This window comes from Pongo pygmaeus, chromosome 3 (genome assembly GCF_028885625.2).
Source record: "Pongo pygmaeus isolate AG05252 chromosome 3, NHGRI_mPonPyg2-v2.0_pri, whole genome shotgun sequence".
NCBI classification, from domain to species: domain Eukaryota; kingdom Metazoa; phylum Chordata; class Mammalia; order Primates; family Hominidae; genus Pongo; species Pongo pygmaeus.
The window spans coordinates 157,849,061-157,876,845 of NC_072376.2; the positions used below are offsets into that span (position 1 = coordinate 157,849,061).

Sequence of the window (27,785 nt, forward strand, 5' to 3'; positions counted from 1 at the left end):
TCCTAATAACTATTCTAATCTCTAAGTTGGCAGCATTTTATTTCACTAAGAAAACATGATCAACTAGAAAAAGAATATCATCATCTCATATGCTGTTATAAAGTTAAGCTGTCCCTCTACCTTATTGAGGTCAGACCGACCATTTACTCAATAAATCCCATCCTTTCCTTCCCAGCCAAAGACTCTATTCCCACAATAAGCATTCTCTAAGGAATTTTCTCTTCTCCACTGGATCACTGTCATCAACATACAAACACGCTGCAATATTTGTCATCTTAAAAATGAAAACTAAAACCCTTTCTCAATCCTACATGCTATTCCACTATTGCCCTAATTCTCTGTTCCACTTCACAGCAGAACTCCTTGAAAAATTGTAATCAATTTTATTTTTTATTTTTAGAGACAGGGTCTCACTCTGTCATTCAGGCTGGAGCGCAGTGGCATGATCACAGCTCACTGCAGCATCAAACTCTTGGGCTCAAGCAATTCTTCCACCTTGCCCTCCCAGAGTGCTAGAATTACAAATGTGAGCCACTACACCCAGCTGAAAAGCTGTAGTTAATGTCTTCATTTTTACACCTGCTCTTCCAATCTGAATTTTGTCCCCAACACTGAAATCAATCTTGTCAAAGTAACCAGTAACCCAAACCTTGCCAAATAAATTCCCTCTAAGAACTACTTGATATAAAGAAGGTAATTATTGTAATACAGATTTTATTTAAGATGTGCTTGAATAAGCCTATTTATATTTTAAATTTTCAGGCCTTAAAAATTTTACTTAATATTTTAATATATAGTTTTGCACACAAATATGTGGCATGGTTTACTAAAGAGAATAGAAGATTGTAAACGATACAGAACATCACTGGTAACTCAGTAAAGATAAGTAAGTTTAAAGGCTAATCAAGTTAAGCCTTATTAATGATAAGCTAGATAAGATACCTGAAATTCTATGCTTAAAAATACATCCACCTTGTATCCCAATCTATAGATTCAATGCAATCGCTATCAAAATTTAAATTACTTTTTTGCAGAAACAGAAAAACCTATTCTAAAATTCATAGATTAAGGGACCCCAAATAGCAAAAACAATCTTGATAAAGATGAACAAAGCTGGAAGACTCATACTTTATTATTTTGAAACTTTCTATAATGCTAAAGTAACCAAAACAGTGTGCTACTAGCATAAAGGCAGACATGAACCCAGAGAACAGAATAGAAAGACCAGAAGTAACTCTCATATATACAGCCAAATGATTTCTGACAAGGGTTCCAAAGCCATTCAATGGAAAAGGACAGTTTCTTTAACATATTGTGCTGGAAAAACAAGATATCCATATGCAAAATAATTAAGTTGGACCCTTATCTGACACCATATACAAAAATTAACCCAAAATGGATCAAAGACCTAAATTTAAGACCTAACACTATAAAATTCTTAAAAGAAAACACAGGCAGAAGCTTCACGGTATTCAATTTAACAATAATTTTTTCGATATGACACCAAAAGCACAAGCAATGAAATTAAAAATAGACCAAGTGGACTTAAAAACTGTAAAAATTTGTGCATCGAAAGACACTTTCACAGAATGAAAGGAAATATCTGCAAATCATATCTCTAATAAGGAGTTGATATCTAAAATATAAGAGAACTCCTACAACTCAACAACAAAACAAAAAATCTGAATCAAAAATGGGCAAAGGACTTGAACAGAAATTTTTCCAGAAAGTTAGACAAATGGCCAATAAGCACATGAAATGATGCTCAATATTACTAATCATTAGGGAAATGCAAAAGAAAACTATGAGATATCACCTAACACACATTAGGATGGCTATCAAAAAAAGAAAAAATACAAGATTTGGAAAGGATGTGAAGATACTGAAACCCTCATGCACTGTTGGTAGGAATGTAAAACAGTACAGCCCCTAAGAAAACAGTATGGTGGTTCCTCAAAAAATTAAACATGAAATTATAAATTTGCAGCAACGCAGATCAATCTTGAGGGCATTACACTAAGTGCAATATGTTGGACAAAGGTGGAATCTAAAAAAGTCAAACTCATAGAAACAGAGAGTAGAACTGTAGCTGCCAGGAGCTGGAGAGGTAGTTGAATAAGGAGATACTGGTAAAAGTGTACAAATTTTCAGTTATAAGATGAATAAATTCTGGGGATTTAATATATAGCATAGTGACTATAGTTAATAGTGTATTGGATACTTGAAACTTGCTAAGAGAGTAGATCTTAAATGTTCTCATTTAAGGTTACTATGTGAGGTGATGGAAACAGATATGATAACTAACTTGATTGTGGTAATCATTTCACAATATATGTGTATATCAAAACATCATATTGTATACCTTAAATGAATACAATCTTAAATGTCAATTATATCTCTATAAGGCTCAGGAAGAAAACGCTCTAAGGAGACAAACAATATTTTAAACATATATGTACAATAAAGACATTAAAATTGTGAGGAAACTTTCAATTTACAAATAATAAAATAGAAATAGAATTGTCATATATTGGCTGGACACGGTGGCTCATGCCTGCAATCCCAGCACTTTGGGAGGCTGAGGTGGGTGGATTGTCAGAGGTTGGGAGTTCAAAGCCAGCCTGGGCAACATGGCGGAACCGCATCTCTACTAAAAACATAAAAATTTGCCAGGCGTGGTGGTGGGCACCTATAATCCCAGCTACTTGGGAGGCTGAGGTAGTAGAATTGCTTGAACCCGAAAGGTGGAGGTTGCAGTGAGCAGAGATCGCGCCACTGCACTCCACCCCAGCCAACAAAGCAAAACTCTGTCTCAAAAAAAAAAAACAAAAAAAAAAAACAAAACAGAATTGTCATATTTCTAGAAATGCCACTTCTGGGCATATAAAGAACTGAAAACAGGGTCTCAAAGAGATATCTGCAGACCACTTTCATAGCAGCATTGTTCATAATAGTTAGAACATGGAAGCAACCCAAGCATCCACTGATGGATGAATGGATAAGCAAAATGTGGTATAAACATACAATGAAGTATTAGCCTTAAAAAGAAAGAAATTCTGAGGTAATTGCGTCCGTTCCAAAATGACCAAATAGGAACAGCTCCGGCCTGCAGCTCCCAGCGTGATCAGCGCAGAAGACAGGTGATTTCCATATTTCCAACTGAGGTATCTGGTTCATCTCATTGGGACTGGTTGGACAGTGGGTATAGTCCACGGAAGGTGAGCCGAAGCACAGCGGGGCATCGCCTCACCCAGGAAGCACAAGGGGTCGAGGGATTTCCCTTTCCTGCCAAGGGAAGCCATGACAGATGGTACCTGGAAAAAGAGGAAACTCCCACCCAAATACTGCACTTTTCCAATGGTCTTAGCAAACAATACACCAGGAAATAATATCCCATGCCCGGATCGGTGGGTCCGGCTGGGGAAGCTCAAACTGGGCAGAGCCAACGGCAGCTCAGCAAGGCCTGCTGCCTCTGTAAGCTCCACCTCTGGGGACAGGGCATAGCTGAACAAAAGGCAGCAGAAACTTCTGCAGACTTAAAACTCCCTGTCTGACAGTTCTGAAGAGAGCAGGGGTTCTCCCAGCTCAGTGTTTGAGGTCAGAGAACAGACAGACTGCCTCCTCAAGCGGGTCCCAGACCCCCGAGTAGCCTAACTTGGAGACACCTCCAGGTAGGGGCTGACTGACACCTCATACAGGTGGGTGCCCCTCTGGGATGAAGCTTCCAGAGGAAGGACTGGGCAGCAATATTTGCTGTTCTGCAGACTCCACTGGTAATACCCAGGCAAACAGGATCTGGAGTGGACCTCCAGCAAACTCCAACAGACCTGCAACTGAGGGACCTGACTCTTAGGAGGAAAACTAACAAACAGAAAGGAATAGCATCAACATTAACAAAAAGGACATCCACACCAAAACCCCATCTGTAGCTCATGAAGCAAGAACAAAGGCAGATAAAACCACAAAGATGGGGAGAAACCAGAGCAGAAAAGCTGAAAATTCTAAAAACCAGAGCGCCTCTTCTCCTCCAAAGGATCGCAGCTCCTTGCTAGCAACAGAACAAAGCTGGACAGACAATGACTTTGACAAGCTGACAGAAGTAGGCTTCAGAAGGTCAGTAATAACAAACTTCTTCAAGCTAAAGGAGGATGTTCGAACCCATTGCAAGGGAGCTAAAAACCTTGAAAAAAGATTAGATGAATGGCTAACTAGAATAAACAGTGTAGAGAAGACCTTAAATGACCTGATGGAGCTGAAAACCATGTCAGGAGAACTACGTGAAGCATGCACAAACTTCAATAGCCAATTCGATCAAGTAGAAGAAAGGATATCAGTGATTGAAGATCAAATGAATGAAATGAAGTGAGAAAAGAAGTTTAGAGAAAAAAAAAGTAAAAAGAAACAAACAAAGCCTCCAAGAAATATGGGACTATGTGAAAAGACCAAATCTACATTTGAGTGGTGTACCTGAAGGTGACAGGAAGAATGGAACCTAGGTGGAAAACACTCTTCAGGATATTATCCAGGAGAAACTCCCCAACCTAGCAAGGTAGGCCAACGTTCAATTTCAGAAAATACAGAGACCACAACATAGATACTCCTCAAGAAGAGAAACCCCAAGACCCATAATTGTCAGATTCACCAGTCTGAAATGAAGGAAAGAATGTTAAGGGCAGCCAGAATGAAAGGTCAGGTTACCCACAAAGAGAAGCCCATCAAACTAACAGTGGAACTCAAGGCAGAAACTCTACAAGCCAGAAGAGAGTGGGGGGCAATATTCAACATTCTTAAAGAAAAGAATTTTCAACCCAGAATTGCATATCCAGCAAAACTAAGCTTCATAAGTGAAGGAGAAATAAAAATCCTTTACTGACAAACAAATGCTGAGAGATTTTGTCACCACGAGGCCTGCCTTACAAGAGCTCCTGAAGGAAGCACTGAACATGAAAAGGAACAACCAGTACCAGCCACTGCAAAAACATGCCGAATTGTAAAGATCATCAATGCTAGGAAGAAACTGCATCAACTAATGGCAAAAATAACCAGCTAACATTATAATGACAAGATCGAATTCACACATAACAATATTAACCTTAAATGTAAATAGGCTAAATGCCCCAATTAAAAGACACAGACTGCAAAATTGGATAAAGAGTCAAGACTCATTTGTGTGCTGTATTCAGGAGACCCATTTCATATGCAAAGACACACACAGGCTCAATATAAAGAGATGGAGGAATATTTACCAACCCCCACCCCAAAAAAAAGCAATGGTTCCAATCCTAGTCTCTGATAAAACAGACTTTAAACCAACAAAGATCAAAAAAGGCAAAGAAGGGCATTATATACTGGTAAAGGGGTCAATGCAAAAAGAAAAGCTAACTATCCTAAATATATATGCACCCAATACAGGAGCACCCAGATTCATAAAGCAAAGACTTACAGACCTACAAAGAGACTCGGACTCCCACACAATAATAATGGGAGACTTTAACACCACACTGTCAATATTAGACAGATTAATAAGACAGAAAATTAACAAGGATATCCAGAACTTGAACTCAGCTCTGGATCAAGAAGACTTAATAGACATCTACAGAACTCTCCACCCCAAATCAACAGAATACACATTCTTCTCAGCACCACGTCTCACTTATTCCAAAATAGACAACACTGTTGAAGTAAAGCACTCCTCAGCAAATATAAAAGAACAGAAATCACAACGAACTGCCTCTCAAACAACAGTGCAATCAAATTAGAACTCAGGATTAAGAAACTCATTCAAAACTGCACTACACGGAAACTGAAAAACCTGCTACTGAATGACTACTGGGTACATAACGAAATGAAGGCAGAAATAAAGATGTTCTTAGAAACCAATGAGAACAAAGACACAACATACCAGAATCTCTGGGACACATCTAAAGCAGTGTGTTGAGGGAAATTTATAGCACTAACTGCCCACTGGAGAAAGCAGCAAAGATCAAAATTGACACCCTAACATCACAATTAAAAGAACTAGAGAGGCAAAAGCAAACAAATTCAAAAGCTAGCAGAAGGCAAGAAATAACTAAAATCAGAGCAGAACTGAAGGACATAGAGACACAAAAAAACCCTTCAAAAAAATTAGTGAATCCAGGAGCTGGTTTTTTGAAATGATCAACAAAATTGATAGGCCACTAGCAAGACTAATAAAGAAGAAAAAAGACTCAAATAGACGCAATAAAAAATGATAAAGGAGATATCACCACCAATCCCACAGAAATACAAACTACCATCAGAGAACACTATAAACACCTATAAGTAAATAAACTAGAAAACCTAGAAGAAATGGATAAATTCCTGGACACATACACCCTCCCAAGACTAAACCAGGAAGAACTTGAATCTCTGAATAGACCAATAACAGGCTCTGAAATTGGGGCAATAATTAATAGCCTACCAACTAAAAGAAGTCCGGGACCAGACGGATTCACAGACAAATTCCACCAGAGGTACAAAGAGGAGCTGGTACCATTCCTTCTGGAACTATTCCAATCAATAGAAAAAGAGGGAATCCTCCCTAACTCATTCGATAAGGTCAGCATCATCCTGATACCAAAGCCTAGCAGAGACACAACAAGAAAAGAGAATTTTAGACCAATATCACTGATGAACATCAGTGCAAAAATCCTCAATAAAATACTGGCAAACCAAATCCATCAGCACATCAAAAACCTAATCCACCACGATCACGCTGGCTTCATCCCCGGGATGCAGGGCTGGTTCAACATATGCAAATCAATAAACATAATCCATCACATACACAGAACCAAAGACAAAAACCACATGATTATCTCAGTAGATGCAGAAAAGGCCTTCAAAAAAATTCAACACAGCCCTTCATGCAAAAAACTCTCATTAAACTAGGATTGATGGAATGTATCTCAAAATAGTAAGAGCTATCTATGACAAACCCACAGTCAATATCATACTAAATGGGCAAAAACTGGAAGCATTCCCTTTGAAAGCTGACACAACACAGGAATGACCTCTCTCACCACTCCTATTCAACATAGTGTCGGAAGTTCTGGCCAGGGCAATCAGGAAGAGAAAGAAATAAAGGGTATTCAATTAGGAAAAGAGGAAGTCAAATTGTCCCTGTTTGCAGATGACATGATTGTGTATTTAGAAAACCCCACTGTCTCAGCCCAAAATCTCCTTAAGATGATAAGCAACATCAGCAAAGTTTCAGGATACAGCATCAATGTGCAAAAATCACAAGCGTTCCTCTACACCAGTAACAGACAAACAGAGAGCCAAATCATGAGTGAACTCCCATTCACAATTGCTATAAAGAGAATAAAATACCTAGGAATACAACTTACAAGGGATGTGAAGGACCTCTTCAAGGAGAACTACAAACCACTGCTCAATGAAATGAAAGAGGACACAAACAAATAGAAGAACATTCCATGCTCATGGAGAGGAAGAATCAGTATCGTGAAAATGGCCATACTGCCCAAGGTAATTTATAGATTCAATGCTATCCTCATCAAGCTACCAATGACTTTCTTCACAGAATTGGAAAAAACTACTTTAAAGTTCATATGGAACCAAAAAAGAGCTCACATTGCCAAGACAATCCTAAGCAAAAAGAACAAAGCTGGAGGCATCATGCTACCTCACTTCTAACTATACCACAAGGCTACAGTAACCAAAACAGCATGGTACTGATATCAAAACAGAGATATAGACCAATGGAACAGAACAGAGGCCTCAGAAATAACACCACATATCTACAACCATCTGATTTTGACAAACCTGACAAAAACAAGCAATGGGGAAAGGATTCCCTATTTAATAAATGGTGCTGGGAAAACTGGCTAGCCCTATGTAGAAAGCTGAAACTGGATCCCTTCCTTACACCTTATACAAAAATTAATTCAAGATGGATTAAAGACTTAAATGTTTGACCTAAAACCATAAAAACCCTAGAAGAAAACCCAGGCAATACCATTCAGAACATAGGCATGGCCAAGAACTTTATGTCTAAAACACCAAAAGCAGTGGCAACAAAAGCCAAAATTGACAAATGAGATCTAATTAAACTAAAGAGCTTCTGCACGGCAAAAGAAACTACCACTGGAGTGAAAAGGCAAAAAAGGCAACCTAAAGAATGAGAGAAAAGCAATCTACCCATCTGACAGAGGGCTAATATCCAGAATCTAAAAAGAACTTAAACAAATTTACAAGAAAAAAAAAAAACCATCAAAAAGTGGGCAAAGGATATGAACAGACACTTCTCAAAAGAAGACATGTATATAGCCAACAGACATATTAAAACATGCTCATCATCACTGGTCATCAGAGAAATGCAAATCAAAACCACAAAGAGATACCATCTCACATTAGTTAGAATGACGATCATTAAAGGAAACAACAGGTGCTGGAGAGGAGGTGGAGAAATAGGAACACTTTTCCACTGTTGGTGGGAGTGTAAACTAGTTCAACCATTGTGAAAGACAGTGTGGCGATTGCTCAGAGATCTAGAACTAGAAATACTATTTGACCCAGCATTCCCATTACTGGGTATATACCCAAAGGATTATAAATCATGCTACTATAAAGACACATGCACACGTTTATTGTGGCACTATTCACAATAGCAAAGACTTGGAACCAACCCAACTGTCCATCAGTGATAGACTGGATTAAGAAAATGTGGCACATATACACCATGGAATACTATGCAGCCTTAAAAAAGGATGAGTTCATGTCCTTTGCAGGGACATGGATGAAGCTGGAAACCATCATTCTAAGCCAACTACCGCAAGGACAGAAAACCAAGCACCGCATGTTCTCACTCATAAATGGGAATTGAACAATAAGAACACTTGGACACAGGGCCCACCCCGGGGCCTGTTGTAGGGTGGATGTCAGGGGGAGGGATAGCATTAGGAGAAATACCTAATAAAAATGATGAGTTAATGGGTGCAGCAAACCAACATGGTAAATGTATACCTATGTAACAAACCTGCACATTGTATACATGTACCCTAGAACTTAAAGTATAATAAATGAATGAAAGAAAGAAAGAAGGAAGGAGGGAGGGAGGGAGGGAAGGAGGGAGTGAGGGAGGGAGGGAGGGAGGGAAAGAAAGAAAGAAAAGAAAAGAAAAGAAAAGAAAAGAAAAGAAAAAAAGAAAAGAAAAGAAAAAGGAAAGAAATTAATTCTGACATGTGCTACAACATGGATCAACCTTGAGGACATTATTCTAAGTGAAATACACCAGCCACAAAAAGACAAATACTGCATGATTTTGCTTAGATGAGGTACTTGAAGAGTAGTCAAAAATCATAGACACAGAAAGTAGAATAGTGGTTGCCAAGGGGAAAGAGAAATTGAAAATTATTGTTTACATGGTAGAGAGTTAAAGTTTTACATAATGAAAAGAGTTTTGAAGATGTATAGTTCTTAAATACTGTAAGATTAAATACTATTGTACTAACATTAGGAGAACAAAATCAGCACTACTGCCAACCCAAAGACTACCAGGTCACTTCTGAATAGGAACCACCCACCACCTTTTCCATCACTCAATATTCTTTCCTTGATATCAGCTGCTATGGTATGAAACCTACAATGGTGTAAATAGGATCCATTAGAGTTTCTCTATGAAGACATCGACATCTCTCAGTCTGGCTTCTGGATCTTCTGCTTCCTATTAGCACCCTTTAAGTCACTATCTACTCTGGTTATGACTTACTTAAGAGCAGATGTAACCCGCTAGGCATGCACTGATTTACAGTATTAACTGAAGCATAAACAAAGCTTACATTAAAAAAAAGGAAGTAATTCATCAATAAAAAACATGTCAAATATTAAGTACAAAACTGTTTACATGTCTTCCTACTGCCATGGAAAATAAATGAAGGAAGGAAAAACTACTTGATAGTTGCTTCAGTAGTTGCTCTTTTCTCCCTACTCTCACTACTTCTCCTTTACTAACCATATCTGTGACTTAATGAAATTCTATAGAATCTTACTACGAGAACTGTCAACACATGAAGCAGCAGATTCTAGAATTTTAACCATCCTTTCACTTAGAAAGAAACTGAACAAGTTAACATTAATGATGACCTAGTTCTGGAGAAAAAAGGTCTAATATGATCCAAAAGAAACTTCAGAAGTTCCAAATGTGTTAAAAGGAAGCAGCTACCACAAAAGCAGCTTAAGAAGAAAGACAGACTCCAACTCAAAAGGCTCACTATGGAAAGCAAGCTCTTCTGCCCTAGTGAAGAAGGCGACCACCTAAGAAGATGACTTTGATAGTCAAAATCAGTCCCCCTGCTACACATGGTCAAATCATTCATTTTGGACTAGAAAATCAGAAAAGTTTCTATACAGAGAAACTGCTCCAGAAGTTGTTCCTGGAGAGTTAAGATTATATAGCTTAACTAGTCTTAAAGTAACTTATTTTTTAAAAAAGATGCATAACAAAAGAACAACTAGATAGAGCGTTCTACTAATCTGCATGACAATTCTGAATAAATTTGAAGTCAATGTCAATTAAAAAGAATAATTTTATCAAAAGCCCAAGATAGTAAACACATTTTAAGAAGAAATTACAGAAAATCTTTGGCCTGAAAAAAGTAAAACTATTTCCAGATTAATTATATTTAACTATCATTAAAAAGTTACATACATAGGTACATAATAAAAATTTTTAAAACTTACAAAATTATATATATATAATATTCTTTATTTTTGTTGTAAAAGGCTAAATATCTTTTTCTTTTATTTTAGGTTCAGAGGCACATGTGCAGGTTTATTATAAAGGTAAATTGCATATCATGAGGATTTGGTATAAAGATTATTTAGTCACCTAGGTAATAGGCATAATACCCAATAGGTAGTTTTCCATCCCCACCCTCCTCCCATCTTCCACCCTCAAGAAAGTCCCAGCCACTACTGTTCCCTTCTTTGTGTCCATGTGTATTCAACGTTTAGCTCCCACTTAAAAGTGAGATCATGCAGTATATGGTTTTCTGTTCCTGTGTTGGTTTGCTTAGGATACTGGCATCCAGCTCCATCCATGTTGCTGTAAAGGGCATGATCTCATTCTCTTTTATGGCTGCACAGTATTCCATTATGTGAAATTTGGAATTCCAAAATGTGATATACGTACATTTTAAAAATCTACTCTACTACTGATGGGCTTTTAGGTTGATTCCATGTCTTTGCTATTAGCTGCAATGAACATACATGTGCATATGTCTTTATGGTAGAACGATTTATATTCCCTTGGGTATATACCGAATAATGGAATTTGTGGGTGAAATGGTAATTCCATTTTTAATCTCTTTGAGAAACTGCCAAACTGCTTTCCACAATGGCTGAACTAGTTTACATTCCCAACAGCAGTGTTACTGATTTTTATATACAGTGTAAGGAAAGGATCCAGTTTCAATCTTCTGCCTTTGGTTAGCCAGGTATCCCAGCACCATTTATTGAATAGGGAGTCCTTCCTCCATTGCTTGTTTTTGTCAACTTTGTCGAAGATCAGATGGTTGTAGGTGTGCAGCATCATTTCTGGCTCTCTATTCTGTTCCATTGGTGTATGTGTCTGTTTTTGTATCACTATCATGCTGTTTTGTTAATGTAGCCTTATACTACAGTTTCAAGTCAGGTAATATGATGCTTCTAGCTTCGTTCTTTTTGCGTAAGATCACCTTGGCTATTTAAGCTCTTTTTTGGTTCCATATGAATTTCAAAACAGGTTTTTCCAATTCTGTGAACAATGTCATTGGTAATTTGATAGGTATAGCACTGAATCTGTAAATAACTTTGGGCAGTATGGCTTTTTAACAATATTGAGTCTTCCTATCCATGAGCCTGGAAGGTTTTTCTCATGTGTTTGTATCATCTCTGATTTTTTTTTTTCTTTTTTTGAGTAGTGTCTTGTAATTCTTATTTCCCCTCCTTGGTTATGTGTATTCCTAGGCAGGTTTTTCTCTCTGTGGCTACTGTGAATACAACTGCATTCTTGATGTGACTCTCAGCTTGGATGTTGTTGGAGTATAGGTATGCTACTGATTTTTGTACATTGGTTTTGTATCCTGAAACTTTGTTGAAGTCATTTATCAGATCAAGGAGCTTTGGGGCAGAATAACTATGGTGTTTTTGTAGGTCTAGCATCATATCATCTGCAAACATGTTAGTTTGAGTTCCAATCTTCCTATTTGGATGCATTTATTTATTTCTCTTGCCTGACTGCTCTGGCCAGAACTTCCAGGATTATGCTGAATAGGAGTGGTGAGTGAGGGCATCCTTGTTTCGTTTCAGTTTTCAAGAGGAATGCTTCCAGCTTTTGCCCGTTCAGTATGATGTTGACTGTGAGTTTGTCAAAGATGTCTCCTATTATTTTGAAGTATGTTCCTTCAATGCTTGATTTGTTGAGGACTTTTATCATGAAAGGATGTTGAATTTTATTAAAAGCCTTTTCTGCATCTATTGAAATGATCACATGCTTTTTGTTTTCAGTTCTGTTTATGTGGTGAATTACATTATATTTATTGATTTGCATGTGTTGAACCAACTTTGTATTCCAGGGATGAAGCCTACTTGATGATGGTGAATTAGCTTTTTGATGTGTTGCTGGATTCAGTTTGCTAGTATTTTGTTGAAGATTTTTGCATCTATGTTCATGAAGGATATTGGCCTGAAGTTTTCTTTTTTGTTGTTGTTGTGTCTCTGCCAGGTTTTGGTGTCAGGATGCTGTTGGCCTCACAGAATGAATTAGGGAAGAGTCCCCCTTCCTCAAAGTTTCAGTAGGATTAGTAACCAGCTCTTCCTTATACAACCAGTAGAATTTGGCTATGGATATGTGTGGTTCTGGGCTTTTCCTGGTTGGTAGGCTTTTTATTACTGATTCAGTTTCAGAAATCATTATTGATCTGTTTAGGGATTCAATCTCTTCCTTGTTCAATCTTCAGAGATTATATTTCCAAGAATGTATCCATTTCTTTTTCCTTTTCTTTTTTTGAAGGCTCACTGCAAACTCTGCCTCTCAGGCTCTAGCCATCCTCCTACCTCAGTCTCCCGTGTAGCTGGGATTACAGGCGTGAACCACCATACCTGGCTAAAAAGAATGTATCTGCTTCTAGGTTTTCTAGCTTATGTGCAAAGAGGGGTTCATAATAGTCTCTCAGGGATTTTGGATTTCTGTAAGGTCAGTGGTTACATCCCTCTTGTCATTTCTGACTGTATTTTGGATCTTTTCTCTTTTTCTCTTTATTAGTCTAGCTAGCAGTCTATCTTATTCTTTCAAATAACCAGCTCCTAGATTCAATGATCCTTTGTATGGTTTTTCATGTCTCAATTTCCTTCAGCTCTGATTTTGGTTACTTGTTTTCTGCTAGCCTTGGGGTTGGTTTGCTTTCGGTTCCCCAGTTCTTTTAGTTATGATGGTAGGTTGTTAAGTTCAGATCTTTCTACCTTTTGATGTGGGCATTTAGTGCTATAAACTTCCATCTTAATACTGCTTTGGCTGTGTCCCAGAGATTCTGGTATATTTTATCTTTGTTTTCATTAGTTTCAAATAATTTCTTGATTTCTGCCTTAATTTCATGTGTACCCAGAAGTCACTCAGAAGCAGGTTGTTTCATTTCCATTTAATTGCATGGTTTTCAGTGATTTTCTTAGTATTGATTTCTATCTTTATTGCGTTGTAGCCTATTTCTATCTTTATTGCGTTGTAGTATATATTGTGGTATAATTTCAGTTTTGAATGTCTTAGGATTGTTTTATGCCTGATTGTGTGGTTAATTTTATAGTATGTGCCACATGTAGATGAGAAAAATGTATATTCTGCTGTTTTGGGGTAGAGAGTTCTGTAGATATCTGTTAGGCCCATTTAGTTAAGTGTTGAGTTCAGACCCTGAATATCTGTGTTAGTTTTCTGCCTCGATGATCTAATACTAACAGTGTGGTGTTAAAGTCTCCCCACTATTATTGTGGGGTTTTCTAAGTCTCTTTGTAGGTCTCTAAGAACTTGCTTTATGAATTTGGGTGCTTCTGTGTTGAGTGCATATATATTTAGGGCAGTTAGCTCCTCTTCTTGAATTGAGCTCTTTACCATTATGTAATGCCCTTTTTTGTCTTTTGTGATCTTTGTTGTTTTAAAGGTTGTTTTGTCTGAAATTATAGCAACCTGGACTTTTTATCTGAAAAATCTGCCAATCAAGTGGAAAAGATAAAGGGAATTTGTTTGGCAAACATAAAGGGATTTGCTAGGCAGATCCCTTTACTTTCAGACTATGGGTGTCATTGCATGAGATATGGGTCTCCTGAATACATGTCTTCAAATAATGAATAAGAAAGGAACAATAGCAATGAATAAAAGAATGTAGTGCAACAGAAAGAACATCAGACCAGATGATACAAGAAGACCTAGATTTGAATTTCACTTCTAATCAGGAATTGAAGCAAATTACTTCTGCTAGCTAACCTTTATTTCTCCATCTATTAGGATGAATCATATCAAATTGTCATTTTTGTAGGTCAAAAATAAAATGACGATAATTTTATTTCTGTATAATTGTTATACTTTCCTCAGAAATGTAAGATAGTAAGATAACATAAATTTCATTATTGCTAAATCCATGGGATCCTTTTCAGTTTGAACCTTCTTAGCCTTTTTTCTGTCAGTATTTGGTGCAAAATCTCTACTGAAATGTCCTGTTTTGTTGCCTCTGTGATTCCACCTTCTTCAGGTATTCCTCCCACCTCTCTCACTTCTCCCTTGTCTCTGCAGAGACTCCTCTGTATGTTCCTTAAATGTTGCATTCCTCATAGTTCTGTCCTAAAATTAGTCCCACAATACACGCTTTAATGTATATAACTGTCCACGTCCATCACTTCTGGTACCTCAAGTGGCTATATGCTGATGATATAAAAATACACATTTCCTGGGAGGCACCGGTCCCAAGATGGACAAATAAGAACAGCTCCAGTCTACAGGTCACAGCATGAGCAATGCAGAAGATGGGTGATTTCTGCATTTCCAACTGAGGTACCGGGTTCACCACAATGGGGCTTGATGGACAGTGGGTGCAACCTACAGAGTGTGAGCCAAAGCAGGGCGGGGCATCGCCTCATCCAGGAAGTGCAAGGGGTCAGGGAATTCCCTTTCCGAGCCAATGGAGGCCATGACAGTATCTGCAAAATCGGGACACTCCCACCCTAATACTGTGCTTTTCCAACGGACTCAGCAAACGGCACACCAGGAGATTATATCCTGCACCTGGCTTGGAGGGTCTCATGCCCACAGAGACTTGCTCATTGCTAGTACAGCAGTCTGAGATCAAACTGCAAGGTGGCAGCAAGGCTGGGAGATGCGTGTCCGCCATTGCTGAGGCTTGAGTAGGTAAACAAAGCGGCTGAGAAGCTCAAAATGGGTGGAACTCATCGCAGCTCAAGGAGGCCTGCCTGCCTCTGTAGACTCCACCTCTGGGGGCAGGGCATAGCTGAACAAAAGGCAGCAGAAACTTCTGCAGACTTAAACGTCCCAATCTGACAGCTTTGAAGAGAGTAGTGGTTCTCCCGGCATGGAGTTTGAGACCTGAAAACGGACAGACTACCTCCTCAAGTGGGTCCCTGACCCCCGAGTAGCCTAACTGGGAGACCATCCCAGTAGGAGCCAACTGACAACTCATACAGCTGGGTGCCCCTCTGAGACGAAGCTTCCAGAGGAAGGATCAGGCAGCAACATTAGCTGTTCTGCAATATTTGTTGTTCTGCAGCCTCCACTGGTGATACCCAGGCAAACAGGGTGTAGAGTGGACCTCCAGCAAACTCCAACAGACCTGCAACTCTGGGTCCTGACTGTTAGAAAGAAAAGTAACAAACAGAAAGGACATCCACACCCAAACCCCATCTGTATGGCACCATCATCAAAGACCAAAGGTAGATAAAACCACAAAGATGGGGAGAAACCAGAGCAGAAAAGCTGAAAATTCTAAAAATCAGAGCACCTCTTCTCCTCCAAAAGAACGCAGCTCCTCGTCAGCAATGGAACAAAGCTGGATGGAGAATGACGTTCACGAGTTGAGAGAAGAAGACTTCAGACAATCAGTAATAAAAAAAATTCTCCAAGCTAAAGGAGGATTTTCGAACTCATCACAAAGAAGCTAAAAACCTTGAAAAAAGATTAGACGAATGGCTAACAAGGATAAACACCGTAGAAAAGACCATAAATGACCTCATGGAGCTGAAAACCACGACACAAGAATGTGGTTCATGTGACGCATGCACAAGCTTCAATAGCTGATTCAATCAAGTGGAAGAAAGGGTATCAGTGATTGAAGATCAAATGAATGAAATGAAGCAAGAAGTCAACTTTAGAGACAAAAGAGTAAAAAGAAACGAACAAAGCCTCCAGGAAATATGGGACTATGTGAAAAGACCAAATCTACAACTGATTGGTGTACCTGAAAGTGACAGGGAGAATGGAACCAAGGTGGAAAATACTCATCAGGATATTGTCCAGGAAAACTGCCCCAACCTAGCAAGGCAAGCCAACGTTCAAGTTCTCGAAATACAGAGAACGCCACAAAGATACTCCTCGAGAAGAGTAACTCCAAGACACATAATTGTCAGATTCACCAAGGTTGAAATGAAGGAAAAAATGTTAAGGGCAGCCAGACAGAAAGGTCGGGTTACCCACAAAGGGAAGCCCATCAGACTAACAGCGGATCTCTCAGTAGAAACTCTACAAACCAGAAGAGAGTGGGGGCTAAAAATCAACATTCTTAAAGAAAAGAATTTTCAATCCAGAATTGCATATCCAGGCAAACTAAGCTTCATAAGTGAAGGAGAAATAAATTAATTCACACACAAGGAAATGCTGAGAGATTCTGTCACCACCAGGCCTGCCTTACAAGAGCTCCTGAAGGAAGCACTAAACATGGAAAGGAACAACCACTACTAGCCACTGCAAAAATGTGCCAAATTATAAAAACCATTGCTGCTAGAAAGAAACTGCATCAACTAATGGGAAAAACAACCAGCTAACATCACAATGACAGGATCAAGTTCACACATAACAATATTAACCTTAAATGAAAATGAGCTAAATGCCCCAATTAAAAGACACCGATTGGCAAATTGGATAAAGAGCCAAGACCCATCAGTGTGCTGTATTCAGGAGACCCATCTCATGTGCGAAGACACACATAGGCTCAAAATAAAGGGATGGAGGAAGATCTACCAACCAGATGGAAAACAAAAAAAAAGCAGGGGTTGCAATCCGAGTCTCTGTTAAAACAGACTTTAAACCAACAAAGATCAAAAGAGACAAAGAAGGCCATTACGTAATGGTAAAGGGATAAATGCAACAAGAGCTAACTATCCTAAATATATATGCACCCAATACAGGAGCACCCAGATTCATAAAGCAAGTCCTTAGAGACCTACAAAGAGACTTAGACTCCCACACAATAATAATGGGAGACTTTAACACCCCACTGTCAATATTAGACAGATCTACGAGACAGAAGGTCAACAAGGATATCCAGGACTTGAACTCAGCTATGCACCAAGCAGACCTAATAGACATCCACAGAACTCTCCACCCGAAATCAACAGAATATACATTCTTCTCAGCATCCCACACGCTTATTCCAAAATTGACCACATAGTTGGAAGTAAAGCATCCCTCAGCAAACGTAAAAGAACAGAAATCACAACAAACTGTCTCTCAGACCACAGTGCAATCAAATTAGAACTCAGGATTCAGAAACTCATTCAAAACCGATCAACTACATGGAAACTGAGCAACCTGCTACTGAATGACTACTGTGTACATAACAAAATGAAGGCAGAAATAAAGATGTTCTTTGAAACCAATGAGAACAAAGACACAACATACCAGAATCTCCGGGACACATTTAAAGCAGTGTGTAGAGGGAAATTTATACCACTAAATGCCAACAAGAGAAAGCAGGAAAGATCAAAACTGACACCCTAACATCACAATTAAAAGACCTAGAGAAGCAAGAGCAAACAAATTCAGAAGCTAGCAGAGGGCAAGATATAACTAAGATCAGAGCAGAACTGAAAGACACAGAGACACAAAAAAAACCCTTCAAAAAAAATCAATCAATCCAAGAGCTGGTTTTTTGAAAATATCAACAAAATTCATAGACCGCTAGCAAGACTAATAAAGAAGAAAAGAGAAAACAATCAAATAGACGCAATAAAAAATGATAAAGGGGATATCACCACTGATCCCACAGAAATACAAACTACCATCAGAGAATACTATAAACACCTCTATGGAAATAAACTAGAAAATCAAGAAGAAATGGACAAATTCCTGGACACATACACCCTCCCAAGACTAAACCAGGAAGAAGTTGAATCTCTGAATAGACCAATAACAGGCGCTGAAATTGAGGCAATAATTAATAGCCTACCAAGAAAAACAAGTCCAGGACCAGATGGATTCACAGACAAACTCTACCAGAGGTACAAAGAGGAGCTGGTACCATTCCTTCTGGAACTATTCCAATCAAGAGAAAAAGAGGGAATCCTCCCTAACTCATTTGATAAGGTCAGCATCATCCTGATACCAAAGTCTGGCACAGACACAACAAGAAAAGAGAATTTTAGACCAATATCCCTGATGAACATCAGTGCAAAAATCCTCAATAAAATACTGGCAAACCGAATCCAACAGCACATCAAAAAGCGTACCCACCACGATCAAGTCGGCTTCACCCCGGGATGCAAGGCTGGTTCAACATACGCAAATCAATAAACGTAATCCATCATATAAACAGAACCAAAGACAAAAACCACACGATTATCTCAATAGATGCAGAAAAGGCCTTCAACAAAATTCAACACAGCCCATCATGCTAAAAACTCTCAACAAACTAGGAGTTGATGGGACGTATCTCAAAATAATAACAGCTATTTATGACAAACCCACAGCCAATATCATACTGAATGGGCAAAAACTGGAAGCATTCCCTTTGAAAACTGGCACAAGACGGGATGCCCTCTCTCACCACTCCTATTCAACATAGTGTTGGAAGTTCTGGCCAGGGCAATCAGGCAGGAGAAGGAAATAAAGGGCATTCAGTTAGGAAAAGAGGAAGTCAAATTGTCCCTGTTTGCAGATGACATGATTGTATATTTAGAAAACCCCACTGTCTCAGCCCAAAATCTCCTTAAGCTGATAAGCAACTTCAGCAGAGTCTCAGGATACAAAATCAATGTGCAAAAATCACAAGTATTCCTATACACTAATAACAGACAGAGAGCCAAATCATGAGTGAACTCCCATTCACAATTGCTACAAAGAAAATAAAATACCTAGGAATTCAACTTACAAGGGATGTGAAGGACCTCTTCAAGAACCACAAACCACTCCTCAATGAAATAAAAGAGGACACAAACAAATGGAAGAACATTCCATGCCCATGGATAGGAAGACTCGATATCGTGAAAAGGGCCATACTGCCCAAGATAATTTATAGATTCAATGCCATCCCCATCAAGCTACCAATGACTTTCTTCACAGAACTGGAAAAAACTACTTTAAACTTCATATGGAACCAAAAAAGAGCCCGCATTGCCAAGACAATCCTAAGCAAAAAGAACAAAGCTGGAGGCATCACGCTACTTCACTTCAAACTATACTAAAACCAAAACAGCATGCTGCTGGTACCAAAACAGAGATATAGACCAATGGAACAGAACAGAGGCCTCAGAAATAACACCACACATCTACAACCATCTGATGTTTGACAAACCTGACAAAAACAAGAAATTGGGAAAGGATTCCCTATTTAACAAATGGTGCTGAGAAAACTGGCTAGCCATATGTAGAAAGCTGAAACTGGATCCCTTCCTTACATCTTATACAAAAATTAATCCAAGATGGATTAAAGACTTAAATGTTAGACCTGAAACCATAAAAACCCTAGAAGAAACCTAGGCATTACCATTCAGGACATAGGCATGGGCAAGGACTTCATGTCTAAAACACCAAAAGCAATGGCAACAAAAGCCAAAATTGACAAATGGGATCTAATTAAACTAAAGAGCTTCTGCACAGCAAAAGAAACTGCCATCAGAGTGAACAAGCAACCTACAGAATGGGGGAAAATTTTTGCAATCTACCCATCTGACAGAGGGCTAATATCCAGAATCTACAAAGAACTTCAACAAATTTACAAGAAAAAATCAAACAACCCCATCAAAAAGTGGGCGAAGGATATGAACAGACACTTCTCAAAAGAAGACATTTATGTAGTCAACAGACACATGAAAAAATGCTCACCATCACTGGCCATCAGAGAAATGCAAGTCAAAACCACAATGAGATACCATCTCACACCAGTTAGAATGGCGATCATTAAAAAGTCAGGAAACAACAGGTGCTGGAGAGGATGTGGAGAAATAGGAACACTTTTCCACTGCTGGTGGGACTATAAACTAGTTCACCCATTGTGGAAGACAGTCTGGCGATTCCTCAAGGATCCAGAGCTAGAAATACCATTTGACCCAGCCATCCCATTACTGGGTATATACCCAAGGGATTATAAATCAAGCTGCTATAAAGACACACGCACACGTATGTTTATTGTGGTACTATTCACAATAGCAAAGACTTGGAACCAACCCAAATGACCATCAGTGATAGAGCTGATTAAGAAAATGTGGCACATATACACCATGGAATACTACACAGCCATAAAAAAGGATGAGTTCTTGTCCTTTGTAGAGACATGCATGAAGGTGAAAACCATCATTCTGAGCAAACTATTGCAATGACAGAAAACCAAACACCACATATTCTAACTCATAGATGGGAATTGAACAATGAGAACACTTGGACAGAGGGTGGGGAACATCGCACCCTGGGGCCTGTCGTGGGGTGAGGAAAGGGGGGGAGGGATAGCATTAGGAAATATACCTAATGTAAATGATGAGTTAATGGGTGCAGCACACCAACATGGCACATGTATACATATGTAACAAATCTGCACATTGTGCACATGTACCCTACAACTTAAAGTATAATAAAAAATAAATATATAAATCACTTGATCTTTAACCGATAAAAGGAGAGGTATATGGGGGAAAAAAAACCCAAAAATCTACATCTCCTTTTTAGAAGGCAACTTTCGGGGGGAGGAGCCAAGATGGCCGAATAGGAACAGCTCCGGTCTACAGCTCCCAGCGTGAGCAACGCAGAAGACAGGTGATTTCTGCAATTCCATCTGAGGTACCGGGTTCATCTCACTAGGGAGTGCCAGACAGTGGGCGCAGGTCAGTGGGTGCGCACACCATGCACGAGCCGAAGAAGGGTGAGGCATTTCCTCACTCGGGAAGCTCAAGGGGTCATGGAGTTCCCTTTCCTAGTCAAAGAAAGGGGTGACAGACGGCACCTGGAAAATCGGGTCACTCCCACCCGAATACTGCGCTTTTCCGATGGGCTTAAATAACGGCGCACCAGGAGATTATATCCTGCACCTGGCTCAGAGGGTCCTACGCCCACGGAGTCTCGCTGATTGCTAGCACAGCAGTCTGAGATCAAACTGCAAGGCCGCAGCAAGGCTGGGGGAGGGGTGCCCGCCATTGCCCAGGCTTGCTTAGGTAAACAAAGCAGCCCGGAAGCTCGAACTGGGTGAAGCCCACCACAGCTCAAGGAGGCCTGCCTGCCTCTGTAGGCTCCACCTCTGGGGGCAGGGCACAGACAAACAAAAAGACAGCAGTAACCTCTGCAGACTTAAATGTCCCTGTCTGACAGCTTTGAAGAGAGCAGTAGTTCTCCCGGCACGCAGCTGGAGATCTGAGAACGGGCAGACTGCCTCCTCAAGTGGGTCCCTGACCCCTGACACCCGAGCAGCCTAACTGGGAGGCACCCCCCAGCAGGGGCAGACTGACACCTCGCACGGCTGGGTACTCCAACAGACCTGCAGCTGAGGGTCCTGTCTGTTAGAAGGAAAACTAACAGAAAGGACATCCACACCAAAAACCCATCTGTACGTCACCATCATCAAAGACCAAAAGTAGATAAAACCACAAAGATGGGGAAAAAACAGAGCAGAAAAACTGGAAACTCTAAAAAGCAGAGCCCCTCTCCTCCTCCAAAGGAACGCAGTTCCTCACCAGCAACGGAACAAAGCTGGACGGAGAATGACTTTGACGAGCTGAGAGAAGAAGGCTTCAGACGATCAAATTACTCCGAGCTACGGGAGGATATTCAAACCAAAGGCAAAGAAGTTGAAAACTTTGAAAAAAATTTAGAAGAATGTATAACTAGAATAACCAATACAGAGAAGTGCTTAAAGGAGCTGATGGAGCTGAAAACCAAGGCTCGAGAACTACGTGAAGAATGCAGAAGCCTCAGGAGCCAATGCGATCAAATGGAAGAAAGGGTATCAGCGATGGAAGATGAAATGAATGAAACGAAGCGAGAAGGGAAGTTTAGAGAAAAAAGAGTAAAAAGAAACGAGCAAAGCCTCCAAGATATATGGGACTATGTGAAAAGACCAAATCTAGGTCTGATTGGTGTACCTGAAAGTGACGGGGAGAATGGAACAAAGTTGGAAAACACTCTGCAGGATATTATCCAGGAGATCTTCCCCAATCTAGCAAGGCAGGCCAACATTCAGATTCAGGAAATACAGAGAACGCCACAAAGATACTCCTCGAGAAGAGCAACTCCAAGACACATAATTGTCAGATTCACCAAAGTTGAAATGAAGGAAAAAATGTTAAGGGCAGCCAGAGAGAAAGGTCGGGTTACCCTCAAAGGGAAGCCTATCAGACTAACAGTGGATCTCTCAGCAGAAACTCTATAAGCCAGAAGAGAGTGGGGGCCAATATTCAACATTCTTAAAGAAAAGAATTTTCAACCCAGAATTGCATATCCAGCAAAACTAAGCTTCATAAGTGAAGAAGAAATAAAATACTTTACAGAGAAGCAAATGCTGAGAGATTTTGTCAACACCAGGCCTGCCCTAAAAGAGCTCCTGAAGGAAGCACTAAACATGGAAAGGAACAACCGGTACCAGCCGCTGCAAAATCATGCCAAAATGTAAAGACCATCGAGACTAGGAAGAGACGGCATCAACTAACGAGCAAAATAACCAGCTAACATCATAATGACAGGATCAAATTCACACATAACAATATTAACTTTAAATGTAAATGGACTAAATGCTCCAATTAAAAGACACAGACTGGCAAATTGGATAAAGAGTCAAGACCCATCAATGTGCTGTATTCAGGAAACCCATCTCATGTGCAGAGACACACATAGACTCAAAATAAAAGGATAGAGGAAGATCTACCAAGCAAATGGAAAGCAAAAAAAGGCAGGGGTTGCAATCCTAGTCTCTGATAAAATAGACTTTAAACCAACAAAGATCAAAAGAGACAAAGAAGGCCATTACATAATGGTAAAGGGATCAATTCAACAAGAAGAGCTAACTATCCTAAATATATATGCACCCAATACAGGAGCATCCAGATTCATAAAGCAAGTCCTGAGTGACCTACAAAGAGACTTAGACTCCCACACATTAATAATGGGAGACTTTAACACCCCACTGTCAACATTAGACAGATCAACGAGACAGAAAGTCAACAAGGATACCCAGGAATTGAACTCAGCTCTGCACCAAGCGGACCTAATAGACATCTACAGAACTCTCCACCCCAAATCAACAGAATATACATTTTTTTCAGCACCACACCACATCTATTCCAAAACTGACCACATACTTGGAAGTAAAGCTCTCCTCAGCACATGGACACAGGAAGGGGAACATCACACTCTGGGGACTGTTGTGGGGTGGGGGGAGGGGGGAGGGATAGCATTGGGAGATATACCTAATGCTAGATGACGAGTTAGTGCGTACAGCACACCAGCATGGCACATGTATACATATGTAACTAACCTGCACATTGCGCACATGTACCCTAAAACCTAAAGTATAATAATAATAAATTAACAAAAAAAACAATAGAAGGCAACTTTCTGAAGGCACCAGCAAGGGACCAGGTATCCATGGAAGGCACGGCAAGACAGAAAGCTTCCACAACAGAAGTCACATGAAGAAGGTCTGGACTTTTAAGATGTTTCTTTTAAATTCAAGAGGATTGGCTGAGCGCAGTGGCTCACGTCTGTAATCCCAGCACTTTTGGAGGCCGAGGCGAGTGGATCACCCAAGATCAGGAGTTGGAGACCAACCTGGCCAACACGGTGGAACCCCATCTCTACTAAAAATACAAAAATTAGCCGGGCTTGGTGTGCATGCCTGTAATCCTAGCTACTCTACTCAGGAGGCTGAGGCAGGAGAATTGCTTGAACCCTGGAGGCGGAGGTTGCAGTAAGCCAAGATTGCGCCACTGTACTCTGGCCTGGATGACAGAATGAGACTGTCTTAAAAAATAAAATAAAATAAAATTCAAGAGGATGGAGTAGTTTGTGGCAAGCCAATGCCCCTGCTGAGAATGCTTACAGGTAAAACATAAAAATTATCATTTTATAGGTATCAGAGACAAGCAAAAGCAATGAAGACTAATGGAGGCCAGGATTCGAGGGAAGAGAGAGCCTCAAGGAGGTGAATCGTCTTTCTGCACCCATTTTAACCACGGGAGCATTTGTTGATGCTGGTAAAGGGCAAGAGGCTAAAAACTATGGCTTTTCCCAGGTAGAGAGTTGTTTCTTGAAGTCAGAGAAACATGCAGAGCTATTACTAGGGTCTTTCAGAAAAGACAAAATTAAGAGACTTCAAGGGCTTCAAATACATGGCCTATTTTTCCCTCACAATATTTGCCACATTCTGAAGTTGCCTAGGATAGGTTGCTGAAAGGTTAAGCAAGAGGCCTCTGAGAAGCACAGCAGAGTTTTTGGCAATCTTTCAGGGCTAAGGAGGGAAGCACTAGAGTTTAGAACTTGCCAAGGGGAAGGAGCATGAAAATACCAGGCTCCTAGTTGAAAGCCTTGAGGGGCTAGGCCCCAGAAGTGTTAAAGAACAGAACTAGAGAGAACCTTGCAAAAACTGCAAAGCAGCTTCCACTGCAAAGCAGCTTCCACTCAGGGACTGAGAGGAGTAAAGCATCTCAGTCTATCTGCTTAGCAGGAGAAAAAGTGAACTTTCCCTGGAAAAAGAAAACATCACCTAGAGCAGCTCTAATAGAAAAACAGTGTGGGCCACAATTATAAGCTATATGTATGTGTGTGTGTGTGTGTATATATATATATATATATATATATATATACACACACACACACACATACATATATACATATATATAAATTTTCTAGTAGCTACATTAAAAAGAAATGAGTGATATTAAATTTATACTTAACATATTGAAAATATTATCACTTGAAACATGTTTTGAATAAACAAGGTTGTTAAGAAGATATTTTAAAGTGTAAAAAAGATTTTTCCACTGTCTGACCATCAGAAATGACTATGATTAACATGTTTAAGAAATCAGGCAAAAACAAAAAGAAAAAATAAAGAATTTCATCTGAGAATTAGAATGTATTTTTAATAAAAATTCTACAGTTGGAAACTAAAATATCTGTAACTAAGAATTCATCAGATTCATTTAATAGCAGATTATACATACATCATAAGACAAAATGGACAAATTCCTTGAAAAATACAATTTATCAATACTAACATAAAGAAGTAGAAAAATCTGAATAGAATGACATTTATTAAGGAAACTGACTCATAATTTAAAATCTACAACAAAACTTCAGACCTGGATGGCTTTATCAGTTGGACTGGCTTCTTCTAAATATTTAAAAAATAACCTAAATTTTGCACAAACACAGAGAACAGAAAAGGGAGAAACACTTTTTAACTATTTTTATAAGGCCTTGATATAGTTTGGGTCTGTGTCCCTGCCCAAATCTCATGTAAAATTGTAATCCCCAATGATGGAGAGGGGCCTGATGGGAAGTGACTGGATCATGGTGGTGGATTTCCCCTTTGGTGCTGTTCTCATGATAGTAAGTGAGTTATCACAAGATGGGTTTGTTTAAAAGTGTGTGACATCTCCCTCTTCCCTCTCTTCCTCCAACTCCAGCCATGTAAAACGTGCCTGCTTCCCTTTTATCTTCTGCTATGATTCAGCATTTCCTGAGGCTTCCCCAGACATGCTTCCTGTACAGCCTGTGGAACTGTGAGCCAATTAAGTGTCTTTTCTTTACAAATTATCCAGCCTCAAGAATTTATTTATAGCAATCTAAGAACAGAATAACAGAGGCCTGCATAATTTTTGTTCCAAAATTTGATAAGGATAGTATAAGAAAGAACCTTTACAAACTAATCTTTCTCATGAGCACAAATGAAAAACATTTAGAACAAATACTAGCAAATCAAATCCAGCAATATATAAAAAGGATAATATATCATTCTAGGTATGCATGGTTGGATTATCATTTGAAAATTAACCAATGTAATGACTTTGTTAATAGTAGAAAAGAGAAAACTCATACTGTCATCTCATTATATGAAAAAAAACCCATGTGACAAAATTCAATACTCATTTAAAGTACTCAATACTTAGCAAATTGGAAACAGAATGCAATTTCCTTAATAAAAAACAGCATCTTTTCATATATAATCAGAGACTTCATCATGGTGGATGGGAGGCAGGAGTAGATTGCAGCTCTGACTCGGATGAACAGAGCAGCATGTGGAGGCTCACATCGTGAATTTTAGCTCCAGAGCGATTGCAGGAATAAATCAGGAATCCCAAGAGGACCCACAGACCCTCTGAAAAAAGCGGTCTGCTCCTGCAGGACCCAGGAGACACCCCAAATACTGAGTACCCAAACTGCGGAAGTGGGAAAGGGAGATCCTCCACCCCCAAGCACACACCCCTACTGGGGAAACTGAAGGTCTCGTTTGAGGGAGAAGATTCTGACCTTACCTGAGGCTGAATCAATTTAGAGAGCAGAGTGAAATACAGGGGTAGAGAAAGCAGTGGAAAAGGTCCTGGGAGCTTGCTGGGTCCCCAAGCAGGCCATTCTTGCCTGGCATCACAGGGATCCTTCAGGAGGGCAGCCAGCGGTGCGGAGAAAATGCCACAGGGAGAAGGAAGTCTCCAGCTGAATTTTGTAACAATTTGAACTAGTCAAGAAGCCTCCTGGCCAGAACTCACGGGAGAGCCCGAATCCAGCATCCAGTGTGCAGACTCCACAGGTGGAGGAAGAACTAAAATCCTTTTCTTTCATAGCTCGGAGGTGGGTACCATGGGGCAAGTTCTCAGCTCTGCTTGCCCACTGCCTGGAAACAGACTTAGTGTTGTTGGTGGGGGGCACAGTGCGAGTCAGACCGGCCCTTTGGATTGTGTGGAAGCTGGGTAAGGCCTGTGATTGCTGGCTTTCCCCCACTTCCCTGACAACCTGCGTGACTCAGCAGGGGCAGCCATAATTCTCCTAAGTACACAACTCCATTGACCCGGGAACCTCACCCCTATCCCCCACAGCAGCCGCACCAAGGCCCACCCAAGGAAAGTCTGAGCTCAGACACACCAAACCCTGCCCCTACCTGATGGTCCTTCCCTATCCACCCAGGTAGTTGAAGACAAAGGGCATATTCTCTTGGGAGTTCTAGGCCCCCCGCCCACCATCTGATCCTCCCTATACGACCACAGCTGATGCTCTCTGGAAAGCGCCACCTCCAGGCAGGACAACCAGCACAAAAATAAAGCATTAAACCATCAAAGCTAAGAATCCTCACAGAGTCCAT

At 39.9% G+C, this 27,785-nt stretch overlaps 1 protein-coding gene across 9 annotated transcripts in view; it reads right to left on the reverse strand.

Annotated features, from left to right (window-relative positions):
• ANAPC10 (anaphase promoting complex subunit 10) overlaps window positions 1–27,785 on the reverse strand; it is a 203,368-nt gene that overhangs the window by 90,317 nt on the left and 85,266 nt on the right. The window lies entirely within an intron of this gene.